Below are 19,967 nucleotides of genomic sequence, written 5' to 3' on the forward strand. Positions count from 1 at the left end.
GAAAGCAGGACTCCTGCCCTCACACCGTTCACCGACTCCGGTCTCCAGGTAGCTGGATCACAGGAGCACGCCACAACTCCCAACCGATAAACATGTGGAAATTTTCACTATTTATACATAATCATGTTGGGTACCGATACATAAACCATACTTGCATAAAGGACATGTATGTATTTTTAAATCATTATTTAAAACAATAACATGCAATTAAAGTGAGAAACTACCGCTATTCATTTATAATATACATGTACACGTGGCAGTGTGTCCATATGGTTACGAGTACGAAAATTATTAAACTGAAGAAATTTTATGTCCTTATCATTAGACTGCTATTCAGGGTTACAATAGTGCTGTGGAAAAAAAGAAGGAAAAAAAAATTGATAAAATGAGAGAGAGAAAAACAGACAAAAATACAGTTTTACAAATTTTGATAAAATTTAACGTCGAAGTGCGTCGCACAGCTAAATGTAGTTATTTGCATTAAGGATGACTTTTTTATGTGTATTTTTTTCAGGATGGATACTTGAACATGTTGAAATTTGTCTAAAAAATATCCGGAATATTGTGTTTATAGTATGCACACATGAGGCTATTCTACTACGTGTTTTGTTTGTTTTGGGTAAATTGAGATTAAGAGACCCCATTTGCCCCCCACCCCTCCCCTCCCCCCCCCCCCCTCCTCCCAAAAAAAAAAATTAAAAAAAAGGAACAAAAAAGAGCCGAGTCCAATTATATTGGACAGGCTGCTGACAGATGCCTATTCACAGGCGCGATCCCACTACTGATCGACACGGGGACTTTTGCCTGCTGCGTTTCCGCCCTTGGCCTGTACGTCCCTCCTTAGACAACCTGGTCACACTGAGCTCCCTCGGTGTGTCCATATTGATACCGATCTTAGTGCGGACGCCCGCTCGACATAGAACACCTGAAAGCAGGACTCCTGCCCTCACACCGTTCACCGACTCCGGTCTCCAGGTAGCTGGATCACAGGAGCACGCCACAACTCCCAACCGATAAACATGTGGAAATTTTCACTATTTATACATAATCATGTTGGGTACCGATACATAAACCATACTTGCATAAAGGACATGTATGTATTTTTAAATCATTATTTAAAACAATAACATGCAATTAAAGTGAGAAACTACCGCTATTCATTTATAATATACATGTACACGTGGCAGTGTGTCCATATGGTTACGAGTACGAAAATTATTAAACTGAAGAAATTTTATGTCCTTATCATTAGACTGCTATTCAGGGTTACAATAGTGCTGTGGAAAAAAAGAAGGAAAAAAAAATTGATAAAATGAGAGAGAGAAAAACAGACAAAAATACAGTTTTACAAATTTTGATAAAATTTAACGTCGAAGTGCGTCGCACAGCTAAATGTAGTTATTTGCATTAAGGATGACTTTTTTATGTGTATTTTTTTCAGGATGGATACTTGAACATGTTGAAATTTGTCTAAAAAATATCCGGAATATTGTGTTTATAGTATGCACACATGAGGCTATTCTACTACGTGTTTTGTTTGTTTTGGGTAAATTGAGATTAAGAGACCCCATTTGCCCCCCACCCCTCCCCCCCCCCCCTCCTCCCAAAAAAAAAAATAAAAAAAAAGGAACAAAAAAGAGCCGAGTCCAATTATATTGGACAGGCTGCTGACAGATGCCTATTCACAGGCGCGATCCCACTACTGATCGACACGGGGACTTTTGCCTGCTGCGTTTCCGCCCTTGGCCTGTACGTCCCTCCTTAGACAACCTGGTCACACTGAGCTCCCTCGGTGTGCCCATATTGATACCGATCTTAGTGCGGACGCCCGCTCGACATAGAACACCTGAAAGCAGGACTCCTGCCCTCACACCGTTCACCGACTCCGGTCTCCAGGTAGCTGGATCACAGGAGCACGCCACAACTCCCAACCGATAAACATGTGGAAATTTTCACTATTTATACATAATCATGTTGGGTACCGATACATAAACCATACTTGCATAAAGGACATGTATGTATTTTTAAATCATTATTTAAAACAATAACATGCAATTAAAGTGAGAAACTACCGCTATTCATTTATAATATACATGTACACGTGGCAGTGTGTCCATATGGTTACGAGTACGAAAATTATTAAACTGAAGAAATTTTATGTCCTTATCATTAGACTGCTATTCAGGGTTACAATAGTGCTGTGGAAAAAAAGAAGGAAAAAAAAATTGATAAAATGAGAGAGAGAAAAACAGACAAAAATACAGTTTTACAAATTTTGATAAAATTTAACGTCGAAGTGCGTCGCACAGCTAAATGTAGTTATTTGCATTAAGGATGACTTTTTTATGTGTATTTTTTTCAGGATGGATACTTGAACATGTTGAAATTTGTCTAAAAAATATCCGGAATATTGTGTTTATAGTATGCACACATGAGGCTATTCTACTACGTGTTTTGTTTGTTTTGGGTAAATTGAGATTAAGAGACCCCATTTGCCCCCCACCCCTCCCCCCCCTCCTCCCAAAAAAAAAAATAAAAAAAAAGGAACAAAAAAGAGCCGAGTCCAATTATATTGGACAGGCTGCTGACAGATGCCTATTCACAGGCGCGATCCCACTACTGATCGACACGGGGACTCTTGCCTGCTGCGTTTCCGCCCTTGGCCTGTACGTCCCTCCTTAGACAACCTGGTCACACTGAGCTCCCTCGGTGTGCCCATATTGATACCGATCTTAGTGCGGACGCCCGCTCGACATAGAACACCTGAAAGCAGGACTCCTGCCCTCACACCGTTCACCGACTCCGGTCTCCAGGTAGCTGGATCACAGGAGCACGCCACAACTCCCAACCGATAAACATGTGGAAATTTTCACTATTTATACATAATCATGTTGGGTACCGATACATAAACCATACTTGCATAAAGGACATGTATGTATTTTTAAATCATTATTTAAAACAATAACATGCAATTAAAGTGAGAAACTACCGCTATTCATTTATAATATACATGTACACGTGGCAGTGTGTCCATATGGTTACGAGTACGAAAATTATTAAACTGAAGAAATTTTATGTCCTTATCATTAGACTGCTATTCAGGGTTACAATAGTGCTGTGGAAAAAAAGAAGGAAAAAAAATTTGATAAAATGAGAGAGAGAAAAACAGACAAAAATACAGTTTTACAAATTTTGATAAAATTTAACGTCGAAGTGCGTCGCACAGCTAAATGTAGTTATTTGCATTAAGGATGACTTTTTTATGTGTATTTTTTTCAGGATGGATACTTGAACATGTTGAAATTTGTCTAAAAAATATCCGGAATATTGTGTTTATAGTATGCACACATGAGGCTATTCTACTACGTGTTTTGTTTGTTTTGGGTAAATTGAGATTAAGAGACCCCATTTGCCCCCCACCCCTCCCCTCCCCCCCCCCTCCTCCCAAAAAAAAAAATTAAAAAAAAGGAACAAAAAAGAGCCGAGTCCAATTATATTGGACAGGCTGCTGACAGATGCCTATTCACAGGCGCGATCCCACTACTGATCGACACGGGGACTTTTGCCTGCTGCGTTTCCGCCCTTGGCCTGTACGTCCCTCCTTAGACAACCTGGTCACACTGAGCTCCCTCGGTGTGCCCATATTGATACCGATCTTAGTGCGGACGCCCGCTCGACATAGAACACCTGAAAGCAGGACTCCTGCCCTCACACCGTTCACCGACTCCGGTCTCCAGGTAGCTGGATCACAGGAGCACGCCACAACTCCCAACCGATAAACATGTGGAAATTTTCACTATTTATACATAATCATGTTGGGTACCGATACATAAACCATACTTGCATAAAGGACATGTATGTATTTTTAAATCATTATTTAAAACAATAACATGCAATTAAAGTGAGAAACTACCGCTATTCATTTATAATATACATGTACACGTGGCAGTGTGTCCATATGGTTACGAGTACGAAAATTATTAAACTGAAGAAATTTTATGTCCTTATCATTAGACTGCTATTCAGGGTTACAATAGTGCTGTGGAAAAAAAGAAGGAAAAAAAATTTGATAAAATGAGAGAGAGAAAAACAGACAAAAATACAGTTTTACAAATTTTGATAAAATTTAACGTCGAAGTGCGTCGCACAGCTAAATGTAGTTATTTGCATTAAGGATGACTTTTTTATGTGTATTTTTTTCAGGATGGATACTTGAACATGTTGAAATTTGTCTAAAAAATATCCGGAATATTGTGTTTATAGTATGCACACATGAGGCTATTCTACTACGTGTTTTGTTTGTTTTGGGTAAATTGAGATTAAGAGACCCCATTTGCCCCCACCCCTCCCCCCCCAAAAAAAAAATTAAAAAAAAAAGGAACAAAAAAGAGCCGAGTCCAATTTTATTGGACAGGCTGCTGACAGATGCCTATTCACAGGCGCGACCCCACTACTGATCGACACGGGGACTTTTGCCTGCTGCGTTTCCGCCCTTGGCCTGTGCGTCCCTCCTTAGACAACCTGGTCACACTGAGCTCCCTCGGTGTGCCCATATTGATACCGATCTTAGTGCGGGACTAAGCGATCCTACATTCCGTCGTCGGCGTCCACAAATAATCACTCTGTGGTTAAAATGTTTGAAATTTTAATAACTTTCTTAAACTATACTGGATTTCTACCAAACTTAGACAGAAGCTTGTTTATGACCAAAGTAAATTTTAGAAAAAAATAAATACGTTTTTCCCGTATTTTACTGTTAAATGAACTTAGATTTTCTGCCAGAAAACAATACATTCACTCTGTGGTTAAACTTTTTTTTTAAATTAATAACTTTCTTATACTATTTTTAGTTTGTACCAAACTTGGACAGAAGCTTGTTAATGACCAAAAGGAAATTTTGTTAATAGTTTGTACCTGTGTATCTGTATTTTACTTATAAATGGACTTAGTTTTTCTTCCAGTTGACATTACATACAGTATGCAGTTAAAGATTTAAAAACTTTTATTAGATTCATAAACTACCCTGGATTTTTACCAATCTTGAACAAAAGCATCTTACAATCAAAACATAGTGTCAAGAGGAATATTTTTATTGATTTTTTCCTCATTTTTGTTGAGCCTGCGATTTACAGCACAAGTAGGCGAGACACTGGGTTCCGCGGAACCCTTACGAATTTTGTATTCGGACAGTCACTTGACCATGAAAGAATATCAAGGATAATAGACATATGACAGTCGGTAACTTCCGGTAATATAAGGTACAAGCAGCACACAAAGTATGACGAATCTTTTACCTTCTGAATATATTGATACATTTTTAAACAAATAGTTGACGCCGCCGCCGGATTTTGATACCTTTAATTGTAGCGACTAAAAGGGGAGAAAAAATTGTATGATTATAGCTTTAGGTTTCTTTAAAAAAAATGTTCGTTTAAATGACTCAATCCTTGATATGTGAGGTAACATAGAAAGCAAATCAGAGGCTGATTTAGAACCTTAGCGGGTTCCATCCATTATAGTCGGTGCCCTCTATATGAAAATTAAGATGGCTAATATGAATTTTGACGAGTTATGAAGTTGAAGTTGAAGGATTTGCAGGGTTCAAGATTAGTTTACTTATGGACTTTCTTATATATATTGATCGATATATTTTTATGGTCTTGAATAAATCTCTAAACAATCAGCATTTTTAAATAAATATATATAGATCGATAATTTTCAAATATTAATCAATTAGATAAGGAAAGTGACTACAAACTCCATTAGCAAATACAATGTCCGAAAAGCTTGTTTGAATCATTACTGTTGACATGTGTGATATATGAGACTAAAAAAAGTAAAAATGTTTGGTATTTGAATTTTTTTAATCTTCCAATCGAATTTTATTTCAAAACAGGTCTATCTGGTATGTTTTGTATATGTTTATTGTAAACATTTTATGTTTGTTTCTCTCACATATGTGTAGCATCCAAATCTTCTGTCCTTTTCAATTTAACGGAGGCCTCTGAGTAAGTAGGAGGCAAAGTTTCAACGCATGCTCCACTGATTACGTTTATAGAAATGCTATTTGTCCTTGCTCTGCTTTCAGTATTATTATTATGAATATAAGCGTCATTTATCCTGGAAGAATTATCATAAAGTTCACCCCGTGAAGCCCCCATCAAACAGGAAGCTATGCAATTATCTGTGTTTTGGCATTCACACGAACAGTCTACACTAGAGAACTCGTTTCTTCTTGAGTTCGAGGTTTGAGCAGTTGTATTTGATTGTTCAGTCAAAAGGTGATAAGTGTTTTTAAGTGATTACAATTATTGCAGTTGATATCACCAAAATTCGTGTGTGTTTGGGAACCAAATAAGTTGTCGTATGACGGGGGGTCAAAGACTGACATATCTATAACATCGTGTTGAGAACTTCCATTTGTGTTCCCATTCCCAGAATGTCTTTTTTTAATTCGTCTCTTCACACTATTCCAACATTGTAATTTAAACAGTATGACTAACACACCAGTCACCACTGGTATAATTATCAGCGGAAAATAAAATTCTGCTGATCCACTTTCAAGAATCACGTCTGAAATAAACAAACAGATATTATATCATATCTAGAAAAATGAAACTACAGCAAAACTATAACTAAATATGGTATTCTGGGATAATCGTAGGGACAATAACATGCAGGTGGTTTTCCACTTGATTGTTGGAGACGCTGTAGAAATCAAGTTGACGATTTTTTTTTTCGTCAATGAAGTTGTTTGTACTTGAGTGATGAAATAAAACATTGTAAAAAGGAAAATCACTCTTATCTATTTGACATCCATATGCAATTTCCATTCTCCACGAGTACTAATTAACATTTAGCTATTTTAAAAAGGGGGGTTCCCAACCCAGGACAAAAATAAAGAAGGGTTCCAACCTCCCGGACCCCCCCCCCCCTGGATCCGCCAATGAGAACTTATAAATATTTATGCACAATCGAAAGAAAACATGTTTTTATATACTACTGTTATTATTCTCCTTTCAAAATGCGTTATATTGGAACACGAAAATATTAACACATAGATTAAATGATATGTAGCGTGAAGTACGAAAACAATTGAACGTAATTGCAAACGAATAAAAATATATTTATAATGTTAAGCAAGATTGTAATAATATTTATCCTTTATGATTGAATATATTAATAGCCTATATATATATCTATAATAATATGTATGTAATGCAGAATTTAAATAAACATCACCTATAAACTGTAAAAAATGTTTTTCTTTGGCAAAGAGGTATGGTGTGAAACTACCTGCAATACTGCACTTCTTCAAGACTTATCCTGCAAAATATATACATATTGAAACTCTGGGAAAAAAGAGGTAGGGCCAACTGCCCCATATTTTTTTCACAGAACGGACAATTTCAAAAAGTGCTGAAAGAGTAAAATTTACTATAAAAAAATAAATAAATACCAAAATCAAATATATGTATCGCCGTGGCTCAATCGGTAGAGCTTAGAACTTGAAAGGAATGCTAATTATCAAGACAGGGTTCGAATCTAACATAGGTTTTTTTTTCAAATTTGTGTGTTGAAATATTTATAGATAATAATGTTTTAATCATATTTTTTCGGAAATTTGCCTAATTCATAGAGTCATTCTGGATCATTTTGACTATATATCATTTTACTAAAGAAAATAAATGTATTACTCATTGTTTGTATTCCTATGACTGTGCATACTATTGACTTACTCTCTATCCATGTGTTTACATTTATTATATAAGGAACAACTACCGTCAAACTGAAGTAGGTGCGTGTAAATAACAAATAACACGAGAATTGATTATATAGAAAATGAAGCTCAAATGTTGCATGTGTGATATACACATAACTTAAAATAAGGCCATTGTATACAACTTTCAAAACAACACAAACAATTTTTGAAAACTTTTTTTGTTAATGTACTATATTTAGCATCTGGGCTATTTAAAACCTGATTTAACTATCTCATCGAATGAAAAGAATTCACTATCTCATCGAATGAAAAGAAATCAGGGGAAATTGACCATACCACTTTAATGCTGGTTGACATTCCAGATAGCGGTTTTGTGTAAAAGTATCTATACTATTTCCATGAACTTATTGCTATTTTCTTTATTCAATTCTCAATTCATTTGTATTATCTTCACATAAAAAGCGGACTTCAAGGTTCATACATAAAATGCCATGACACTCGATTCCATTTAGTTTATACTCTAGATCAGTACCAAGTATATGAGAGGTATTAAAGAATTCACCATTAGACAGAATTTCTTTAGTGTCATCTCGTTTACATTCACATCCTATAAGTTTTCCACCACGAAAAATGTTCCAACCTCTCTGAAAGGAAAATTATAGTCTGTCAAAAGCGCACCTGTAATGCTTTTCTTTTTTTATCAAAGTAATTATTTTACCTTTTTAAAAATACGAAGCATTGTGTTTATACTTTATTTGTTTCTGTTCGTTAACGTCCAGTGGCAAGTTTTGTAATCATTCCATTGATCGATTGTATTATACATTTTAACAGAGTGGGTGCGCACTGTGTCCAAACTACCCCGACAAACAATGTTTCAACTTGATAGTTTCTAATTTCCAGTATGTAAATCGTAGTTTTGTTTTATATCTCACATGCGATCATTACTTACCGCTACAATAGACTCATAGGTTGTCTTTAATAGTTCTCACAGGAGATCATTACTTACCACTACAATAGACTCTTAGGTTTTACTTAGTTCTCATAGATCATAACTTACCGCTACAATTGACTCATGTGTATGACTTAGTTCTCACAGAAAATCGTAATTTACCGCTACAAAAGACTCGTAGATTTGTCTCAGTCCTCACAGGTGATCATTACTTAACGCTACAATAGACTCATAGGTTTGACTTAGTTCTCACATGAGATCATTACTTTACGCTACAATATAATCATAGGTTTGACTTAGTTCTCACATGAGATAATTACTTACAGCTACAATAGACTCATAGGTTTGTCTTATATCTCAGAGGAGATCGTTACTTGTCGCTGCAACAGACTCTTATGTTTGTCTTAGTTCTCATAGGAGATCATTACTTACCGCTACAATAGATTCATAGGTTTCTGTTTCGCGTTCTCTTCAATCTGTATCAAACCATTTTGTTCAAGTCCATTTTGTAAACGTTGTTCCTGGCACACCGTTACTAGACCCTTGAAATACATTTTAAACAATACATTAGCCTCGGATGATTGCCAAATCATGACTACTAGAACGTAACCAATGTTGTTGTTCGTAATATCGGAAAACGGATGAAATTGAACGAATTTTACCAATGAAAAAAAGAAAAAAAAACACCACATACTACTAAAGAGGAATTAGATTTTGTGAGTGACATTTTAGGGGGGTTAAAAGAAAAACAAAAAAAGAAAATTTTTGACGACTTTGAATGTTAATATATATATATAAAAAAAAGATGTGGTATGATTGCCAATGAGACAACTCTCCACAAGAGACCAAAATGACACAGAAATTTAAAACAACTATAGTACGGCCTTAAACAATTAGCAAAGCCCATACCGCATAGTCAGCTATAGTCAACAATTCGGTTAGGAAAAACCCAAAGGCGCTTAATGCAACACAATCTAAAACTGATCAATTTAAGAACTTGATCTTTGTTAGCTTCAAATAAGCTCTCAAACATCGTCAATATGTGCTCTGTTACGAAACAAATACTAAGAATCGAAAAAACTAAGAAATCATAAAAAATAAATATATTGTCTCAACTGCAATTAAAAATTTTCAGCGTCGAATATGTCACAATTCTCTTACTGTCTGTTTAGCACAATATTTACTTATTTTTGTAATGACATGTTTGTGTAAATTTTGCATTGTTGTCAAATGCTTCTAGAAAGAGCGTAAATCATTATTTATGGCTATGAAGCAATGTGAAGCTTTTCGCGTATTTTTGTGTCGGACTAAAAAAATATATAAATGGTTTATGTTTAACTATAATGTATATTACATTAAAATTAGAAGTCGTAGATATTTCATTTCTAAGATATATTTTAAAGGATAAGGTTATTTGTCATAAATTGTACTTCATATTTACACGTCATTCGCCATCCTAAATTCTAGTTACATCTAACAGTGTTTGATACAGAATTTTTACAATAAAACTATAATTTTGATTTATCAACATAAACCAGAACGCCATACTTATACTGTTCAAATACATTGTGTCCAGTTTGTATGGTATTTCTATAAATGATAAGAAACACAAAAAAAGGTCGTATGAAAGAGATAAAATAAACTAGATGCTCTAAAGAGCCTGTGTCGCTCACCTTGGTCTATGTGAATATTAAACAAAGGAAGTAGATGGATTCATGACAAAATTGTGTTTAACTTTTGGTGATGGTGATGTGTTTGTACATCTTACTTTACTGAACATTCTTGCTGCTTACAATGATCTCTATCTATAATGAACTTGGCCCAGTCGTTTTGAGTGAAAAATGTTAGTAAAAATTTACAAATTTTATGAAAAATATTGAAAATGAACTATAAATAACTCCTTAGGGGATCAATTGATCATTTCGGTCAGTCGACTTATTTGCTTTGCTGAACATTATTGCTGTTTACAGTTTATCTCTATCTATAATAATATTCAAGACAATAACCAAAAACAGCAAAATTTCCTTAAAATTACCAATTCAGGGGCAGCAACCCAACAACGGGTTGTCGGATACATCTGAAAACTTCAGGGCAGATAGATCTTGACCTGATTAAGAAGTTTAGCCCTGTCAGATTTGCTTTAAATGCTTTGGTTTTTGAGTTATACGCCAAAAACTGCATTTTACCCCTATGTTCTATTTTAACCGTGTTGGCCATGATGGCATCTTAGTTTGATGGACGACGACAGACGACGGACGACGGACGACGGACGCAAAGTGATGAGAAAAGCTCACTTGGTCTTTGGGCCAGGTGAGCTAAAAAAAAGATCGTAAAATTTTTAAGCAAAGAAACAGTTTTTTTTTAGAGGGATTGATAAGATATTGACTCCTGAATGGTCCAAAACACAAAATGGCATGTCCCTAGACCGCCTGTTCAACATTTATACTCTAAAATATCGTAAAAAAATGAAAAAATAAATGTTATTTTTACTTTACATAAGTTCTTCAATAATTCAAAAGTATGTTCAGAGCCAACATATTTTAATAAACAGCTTTCAATATAGGATTTTTTTTATTTCGGAAGGTGTGTCCACTACGAAACGAAGTCATTAAAATTTGACAATAAACAGTTATATAAAATCAATGTAATTTTTGTTTGCAAGAGATATAAACATTAGGGTCTTACAAAAGAAGTGATGCTTTTATAACGACAATTAAATTGTTGGTAAGGAAAATTGAGCACACCAAATGGACCAGAGTGATACCGTATTTTTGTTAATGCCAAAAACTGCATTTTACCCCTATGTTCTACTTTTAGCCATGACGGCCATATTGGTTGGTTGGCCGGGTCACCGGACACATTTTAAAAACTAGATGCCCCAATGATGATTGTGGCCACGTTTGCTTTAATTTGGCCCATTAGTTTCAGAGGAGAAGATTTTTGTAAAAGTTAACGACGCCGGACGACGACGGACGCAAAGTGATGGGAAAACGGGCGCAAAACTACTCTCAAAATAAAGTTTGTTTGTAAAAATGAAAATAAAAAAAAGAAATGTAATTGGCTGTGGTGATTGATATTATTTTCAATGCATCAATGATTTTCTCTCACCTTTCAAACTGCATACAATGAATGGTTCTTATACATAAATTATCATTAGTATCACAATACCATAATCGATTAAGAAATACAATAACGTTCATTAATCATATCAGGGGCGTTTTTCAATAAAAACGTATTTTCTTGTCCCAGCCACTTTAAAATCAAAGAGCTGATAGCTCTGAGGTGGAAGAATGTGAATAAAAGGTAACTTGAATTACCATAAATTTTATTTAAAGCAGCCCCATTAACCCAGTCTGCTTTGTTCCATTATCATTATGACGGTTTTTTTTCTTCAAACAAGAATGTGTCATAAGTGCATGGATTTCCCATCTGTAAAATCATTTTCTATGTTCAGTGGACTGTGAAAATAAGGTAAAATCTTTAATTTGGCAGTAAAATTACAAAGATCATATCATAAGGAACACATGTGTACTAAGTTTCAAGTTGCATGATTTCGACTTCATCAAAAACTAACTCGACCACAAACTTTAACCTGAAGCAGGATGGATGGACAGACCAGAAAACATAATGCCCATAATACTCTCAAAATAAAGTTTGTTTGAAAAAAGGAAAATAAAAAAAGAAATGTAATTGGCTGTGGTGATTGATATTTTTTTCAATGCATCAATGATTTTCTCACCTTTCAAAGTGCATACAATGAATCATGATTCTTATACATAAATTATCGTTAGTATCACAATACCATAATCGGTTAAGAAATGCAATAACGTTCATTAATCATATCAGGTGCGTTTTTCAATAAAAACGTATTTTCTTGTCCCAGCCCAAAAAATGTGTTTGATCTTTGTAAGTAATTTTTTGTACAGTCAGTTCATTAAATTAGATATAACATTTTTAAGCAAAAAAACAGTTTATTTTTAGAGGGATCGATAAGATATTGACTCCTGAATGGTAAAAAACAACCAAAATGGCATGTCCCTAGACCGCCTGTTCAACATTCATACTCTAAAATATCGTAAAAAAAATGAAGAAATAAATGTTATTTTTACTTTACATCAGTTCTTTAATAATTCAAAAGTATGTTCAGAGCCAACATATTTTGATAAACAGCTTTCAATATAGGATTTTTAATTTCAGAAGGTGTGTCCCTCACAAAATGTCCACTACGAAACAAAACAATAAACAGTTTTATAAAATCAATGCAATTTTTGTTTAGTTTAAACAGTATTTATTAATGAAAAATGTCAAGACAAATATTACAATGTTACATAAAGTTCAAATATGGGATTCGGAAAAAAAGTTTGGAAAAACTTTTATAAATCCGTCACCCTAAAAAAACAACCCATCTATTTAACAAACAATATTACGTGCCAACAGTATATTCAGTTTATGGTAGCATATGATACATTGAATAAATAAACACACACACACACAGACAGTAACTGGAACCAACACACATGTCCGACTATAATCAATTACACCGGGCAATCCACTCGATTTTACATCATATTTAAACAAAATTAAAAAGTTTAATATATAATATAACTTTCAAAACGTTTTGTTGAAATATTTACATATTGTCCTCGTCAGCTTTAAGTCTATCCCCATATAAGATAATCTTAAGATTAGAACACGAGATCGTCCCGATAGTGTCCCTTCGAATTTCATTATATTTTGGACATTTGAAGAAATAATGAGAGGTAGTTTCTACTTGACCACAGGAACACAGTGCGTTCTCGATTATATATATTTTTTAAATAGATGGTCCCTTAATTAGAACACTACTCTGGAGACTTAGTCTTGCTAAGTATATCTGTTCTCTTTTACAGCCGAAGTGAAAATAAAATGGTATTTTTTAATTTTTTGAGAGAGATAAGTCTTAAAACCCGATTTTGATTGATTTAGACGGATGTCGTGTGGAATACTATTCCAAAGGTTTACTACGGCTGGTAGAAATGACTTTTGATAATAGCTTGTTCTGCATAAAACAGTTTGTAAATTTGAAGACCCCCAAGTTCTGTGGTTGTGTAGATCTAGTCTCTGATTTGGAACTAATACAGAAAGATAATTAGGACAATCTCAGTGAAACATTTGATGAAATTTTAATAACTTATGTTTATCACGCCGAGACTGGAGAGTTTCCCAACCGGTTTCATCGTACAGCAACTGTCTCGATGTTATCTTAGTACCACCTGTAACGATTCTTGCTGCTTCCAGTTGTAAGTTTTCCAGAGATGTTTTTAAATAATTAGGTATGTTATCCCAGATAATGTCCCCATATTCTAAGACTGGGCGAATGCAAGATAAATAAATAATTTCTAAATGTTTCCTTAGTTTTAACTTTAACTTTCGGAATAATGCTAATCTAGGAATACCTTATCAATAATCATTTCAAAATGATTATTCCAGCTTCCATCTTCATTTATAATAACCCCTAAATGCTTGTGTGACTCAACTTCTTTTATGATATTATTATTCATATACACTGGCGGGTGGTGGGGTTTATGATGCCTTTTTGAAATGGTCATTATTTCTGTTTTGTTTGGGTTGAAATTGACAGCCATTGCTTAGACCAATTATGTAATTTCTCAATACCTTTATTTAGCTTTTCGGCCGCTTCATATTCGTTATCAACCACTATATAAATTGAGGTGTTATATCACATTCGATGTCATTAACTATGTCATTTATATAAATGAGAAATAAAATAGGACACCAGATAGACCCTTGGGGTACCCCGGCTGAGACATGTTCGTTATTGGACGTTTCTCCACCAATAACAACCTGTTGCCTTCTGAGTTTAAATAGCTTTCAAACCAAAGTAACAAGTTACCATTAATTCCTATTTTGCTAAGCTAATAAAGTAAGCCTTTATGCCAAACTCTGTCGAAAGCTCGACCAAATTGTGTTGGCAAGATATATAAACATTAGGGTCTTACAAAAGAAGTAATGCTTTTATAACGGTAATTAAATTGTTGGTAAGAAAAAATTGAGCACACCGAATGAACCAGAGTGATACCGTATTTTTGAAAATGTCCACTACGAAACGGGTCATATCTTTTAGTGTAAAAGAATATTTAAGATTTGACATTGATTTTATTGACTTTCCCCTCATCTTAAATTCTAAGAATTGATGTTGGTTTTTTTATATATGAATCATGTCATAGTATTTGCTTTACAATTTTACAGTTTTTTTTGTATAATTTGCTGAAAAATGACACAAATTATAATAGACTAAAACCAATTATTCATACTTACCCGAGGCATACACAGAAGAAATAAACAAACACAATCCACAGAACAATGAATGGTACATAATGGCTCAAAGCTTTTAGTAGGACTAATACCCGTAATTCTGTTCTAACAATCTAATATGGTTAATGCATACATTTTTTTACCAATGACCCGTAAAATCGAAACAGGTTATGCAACGACCGGAAAAGGAAACATTTGCCGTGTAAACTGCCGGTTCTAAGTCAGAATAAAGGTGGAGGGGAGTCATTTTTCTTCTAATTGGTGCAATCGTATGTTTTATTTTTTGCGCAAATGATACCATATAATTTAAAAACAGGTGGAGCAAACGTAGCATTGGAGAAAAAATGGTGTTGCGCAAATGGACGCATTTTTGGACCAAACGGGTTTCTCCCACTAAAACAATATTTCTAATTATTGAAATTGACTTCATTAATAATTCACCTGCCTTTATACAATTTATTCAACCTGTTTCAGCAATATAAAAGTACACTAAGGGTGTTTATAAGGAAGTTTGTTTTGGTAAAGAAAGTACATACATTTTATTAAAGTGTTAAAACCCAAACTATCCTTTCCTTGATATCGTATACCTTAAACCTAATTATGCAGATTTCCAAGGAAACATACCACATCTCATTGATACTTACTTTGTCATGCAGCCTGGGTATATCAATATATGAATAAATAGTGGCGGGTCCAGGGGGTGATCTTCTTGGTTGAACCCTACCTTTTTTTACCATAAGTGTATTCGAATGGGGGAATACAGTTGGAATCCCCCCTTTTTTGTCCTGGATTGAAATGTCGAGATCGTATGGGCCACAAGCGGGGTTCGGTCTCAAAACCTCCAAGTTGACAGTCTATAAGTAACTGTTATAATACTTAAAAAAATGGACCACCGAGGCACCACGTGACATTAATAAAGTCTCCATATCCTTCTTGTTACCTTACTCTGTCATATTGCCTGCCTCTCCGACAGGTGTGTCATTTCATTAATCTGTTAGAATTTCTATCTCATCGGAAAGTAGGTTGTATATTAAAATGATAAAATTGTATATATTTTGTCATTTTGGTTACTCGAGTGATTTTTGAACAAACCTTTACATTTTACTGGTATTATTGAATATAAAAGATCCGTCATGGTTTCAATGTATTTGGACTTAATGATGAACATTGATCTTTTTTTTAATTTTAGACAAGTAATTTGAAAATTCAGATAATAGACATTCGTAATAAAGTACAAAAACAAGTATGCATGTTTCAATTTTAGCAATACTATATAAATACTATTTCAAAAGACAGATAATACTGGATCACAGATCATGCAGAAGATTTATAAAATGTAAGACGTCAAAGACATGTTTAAAAAAAACCGATATCAACATGAAAAATGTAAAAAAAAAAAAATTTCAAGTCACAGATAAATATTAATTTAATCAAAAAAAGTTTTTAAAATTAATGCTATATGTTATTTAACAATCAAAATAAGCTCCTTTTCGAGATATTTGATTTATAAAATATGGCGGGAAAAGGCTGACTCTGAATTTTACCTTATGTTTGCATTGGTATTATTTGGGTTTCTAATCAAAATAAAGAAAATCAAGAATCTGCTTAAATTTTGTCAAATGACCTTTTATGAGTTATATTAAGTCTTATATTAAAAGATGAATAGGTGTTCTGGAGCAAAATATTTTACCTTGTATCGTATTTAAAAACACCAAGGGGTCCAAATATCTGACACAAAACCTCACCTAATTACATCTTTAAAATATAAAAAAAACAACAGCTGCACCGTGAGCGCATAATACGCCCGACGTCTTGTTTGGAAGTTTTATGCAATAATCATCAATAGTTTCTGAGAAAGTTTAAAGCAATAAACATATATCTTAAGATACGACGGGACACGTCAAACCTCCCCCCCTGTTTTTTCTTTACCAAAAACTAAATATCACTAAAATAAAATTTTGAATCAAAACCAAAAAATATACAGATCTTTAGATTAATATAACCATGGAAGTGTCAATATAATACTTCCATGATATAACAAAGAAGTGTGTAAAGTTTCAAGCAATAATCATTAATTGTTTTTTGAGATACGGCGCGACATGTCCTCTTTATGACGATCTTAGAAACCATTTATATTATGTTGCTGAAACTTTTAATGATAATTCAATACTTTAGATGATAATCAAAAGTTGGTGTTTTTATTTTCAGATGTAAATATGATACGTGTTTTTGCCAAAACCTGTCATTTGATTTAAAAAAAATATATATATTGGAAATAGTATTTTATTCCATATTGTGTATTATATCTATTCTAATAGTCTCTTATAATTCTGCATAGAATGGCTCTCATTTTATTTAGTATTAATTTACAATGTATAAAGATTGATTGTATTTGTTGAGAGATGAGACTTTGATAAAATATTGAATTGAATTGATATTGTAAAAAAAACCTCCCCTTTTAAACTTAATACTAAATAACTCAAAAATAGAATTTTGCATCATCACCAAAAAGTATACAGATATTTAGATTAATATAACAAAGACGTGTGTAAAGTTTAAAGCAATGATTCAAAATTGTCTTTGAGATATTGTGCGACATTTTAAAAAAACTTTCTCCTTATTACAAAATTCTCAATAACATCATCACCAAAAATATATACAGATATTAAGATAAATATAACTAAGAAGTTTGTAAACTTTTAAGCAATAGTCAAGAATAGTTTTTGAGATACGGTGCGACATGTGAAAAAAACACACCCCTGTTTTAGTTACAAAGTCCCGTAACTCAAAAAGTTTTAATCTTATTTTCACTTAAAAGTATACAGATCATTTGACCATCATAAGTCACAAATATATTAAGTTTCATGAAATTTGGACGAGTCGTTCTTAAGCTACTGTGCGACATGTTTACGCTGGACAGACAGACAGACGTACGAACATCGGACATTTGTATACCATAATACGTCCCGTCAAAATTTTGACGGGCATATAAAAGTGATAATTCAAATGCATTCATAATTTACATCTTGATAGAAATAAATAGCTGTAAATTATTCATTGGTTGTCTGTATATGTTTATTGTTAACATAATGTATTTCCTTCACAAATGTGTTGCATCCAAACCTTCTGTCCGTTTTGAAATAAATAAGGCCTCTGAGTAAGTAGGAGGCAAAGTTTCAATGCATGCTCCACTGATTACGTTAATAGAAATTCTATTTGTCCTTGCTCTGTCTCCAGTATTATTATTTGCTACGTTGTTGTGAATATAAGCGGCATTTATCCTTGAATAATTATCAATAGATTCACACCGTGAATCCCCCCTTAAACATGCAGCTATGCAATTATCTGTGTTATGGCATTCACACGAGCAGTTTACACTAGAGACTTCCCCTTTTGTAGGACCCTCTCAGGGTCCTACTAAAATGCGCCCGGGAGCGCCCGGGTGAAGAAAAAGCGCCCTTGGAAAAGAAAAAGCGCCCGGGGAATATATAAAACATATTTTATTGGCATGAGACAACTTAGTGTCGATGAAATCAGTTATGAACATTGATCTTTTTTTTTTAATTTTAGACAAGTAATTTGAAAATTCAGATAATAGACATTCGTAATAAAGTACAAAAACAAGTATGCATGTTTCAATTCTAGCAATACTATATAAATACTATTTCAAAAGACAGATAATACTGGATCACAGTTCATGCAGAAGATTTATAAAATGTAAGACGTCAAAGACATGTTTTAAAAAAAACGATATCAACATGAAAAATGTAAAAAAATAAATTTCAAGTCACAGATAAATATTAATTTAATCAAAATTAAAAGAGTTATACATAATAAATCAGCAAATAAAGCAGTACTATACATGCACCGTAGTTAAAACACGGGGATAAAGAGCAGGAGTCTGGTGTACATTTAAAACTTTGCATTAAAACCCTGATAAGCATAGCCATTGGATCAGTTTTAGCTTTATAAAAGATATAATAAATCTGTATATTCAGTGTCTGAATAAGAAAGTGTTTACCATGCAGTTGCGAAAATATTACACATCAGGCACTGATTATTTTTAGATAACAAAATATACATTTTGATCGAGGAAAATATAGTTCATGATTCTTCTATATACCCTTTTTTATAGTTAGAGAAAAACAATTGTTATAAAATTTTATTCAAATTCATAATTTTCTCCACCGGGCGCTAATTTCCCTTCTCCGGGCGCTTTTTCTTTTTCCCGGGCGCTCTCGGGCGCTTCCGGGCGCTTTTTAGTAGGACCGCTTTCTCATAATTTTCCGCGCCACCTATGCCATCATCTAAATACATGATGATTTTTATACCTTTTGTCTAAAATACTGTACTACCGGTCTAGCAACTTTAGTGAAAATGTAACCAGCTGTTGAAATACCAAATGGCAATACATTAAAAACATAATAGGAAATCTTTCCTGAAATTTCCCACGCAAATTCAAGATATGTTTTATGTTCAGAAAATATCTCAATATGATGGTATGCAGATTTAAAATCATATGAAAACAGAAAATCTTGCTTGTTAAACAAATGTGCTGCATCACTTGCATCTTCATACTAAAATCTAAATTTATGCAAGAGCGGATTTACATGCCTGGCGTCTAAAACTAATCCTTATTTTTAGCTACTGTCAAAGGATTTACTACTTTTGGTATGAGATCTACTTTTAACACACAACCTAAACTAATTAATTTTTCTATCTTACTCTGTACAAATTCAGGATTATCTATTGCCGATCTGTTGTTTTTTAAAGAACAAATGCCTGGTACAGTGTAAAAAGGTAGTTTATACCCGTTCTTAATCACTTCTAATACTTGATTATTAGCACCTGATTTTGTCCAATGATTAAAAGCCTTTTAAGCATGCCTATTGGCGATCTAGTTTCTACTTGTTTACTTATCAACATGTTGTTTTCGTTTAGAAAACTAGACTTGTTTAAACAATCATTCTTTTTATTTTC

Source organism: Mytilus trossulus, chromosome 3 (genome assembly GCF_036588685.1).
Source record: "Mytilus trossulus isolate FHL-02 chromosome 3, PNRI_Mtr1.1.1.hap1, whole genome shotgun sequence".
Lineage (NCBI taxonomy): Eukaryota > Metazoa > Mollusca > Bivalvia > Mytilida > Mytilidae > Mytilus > Mytilus trossulus.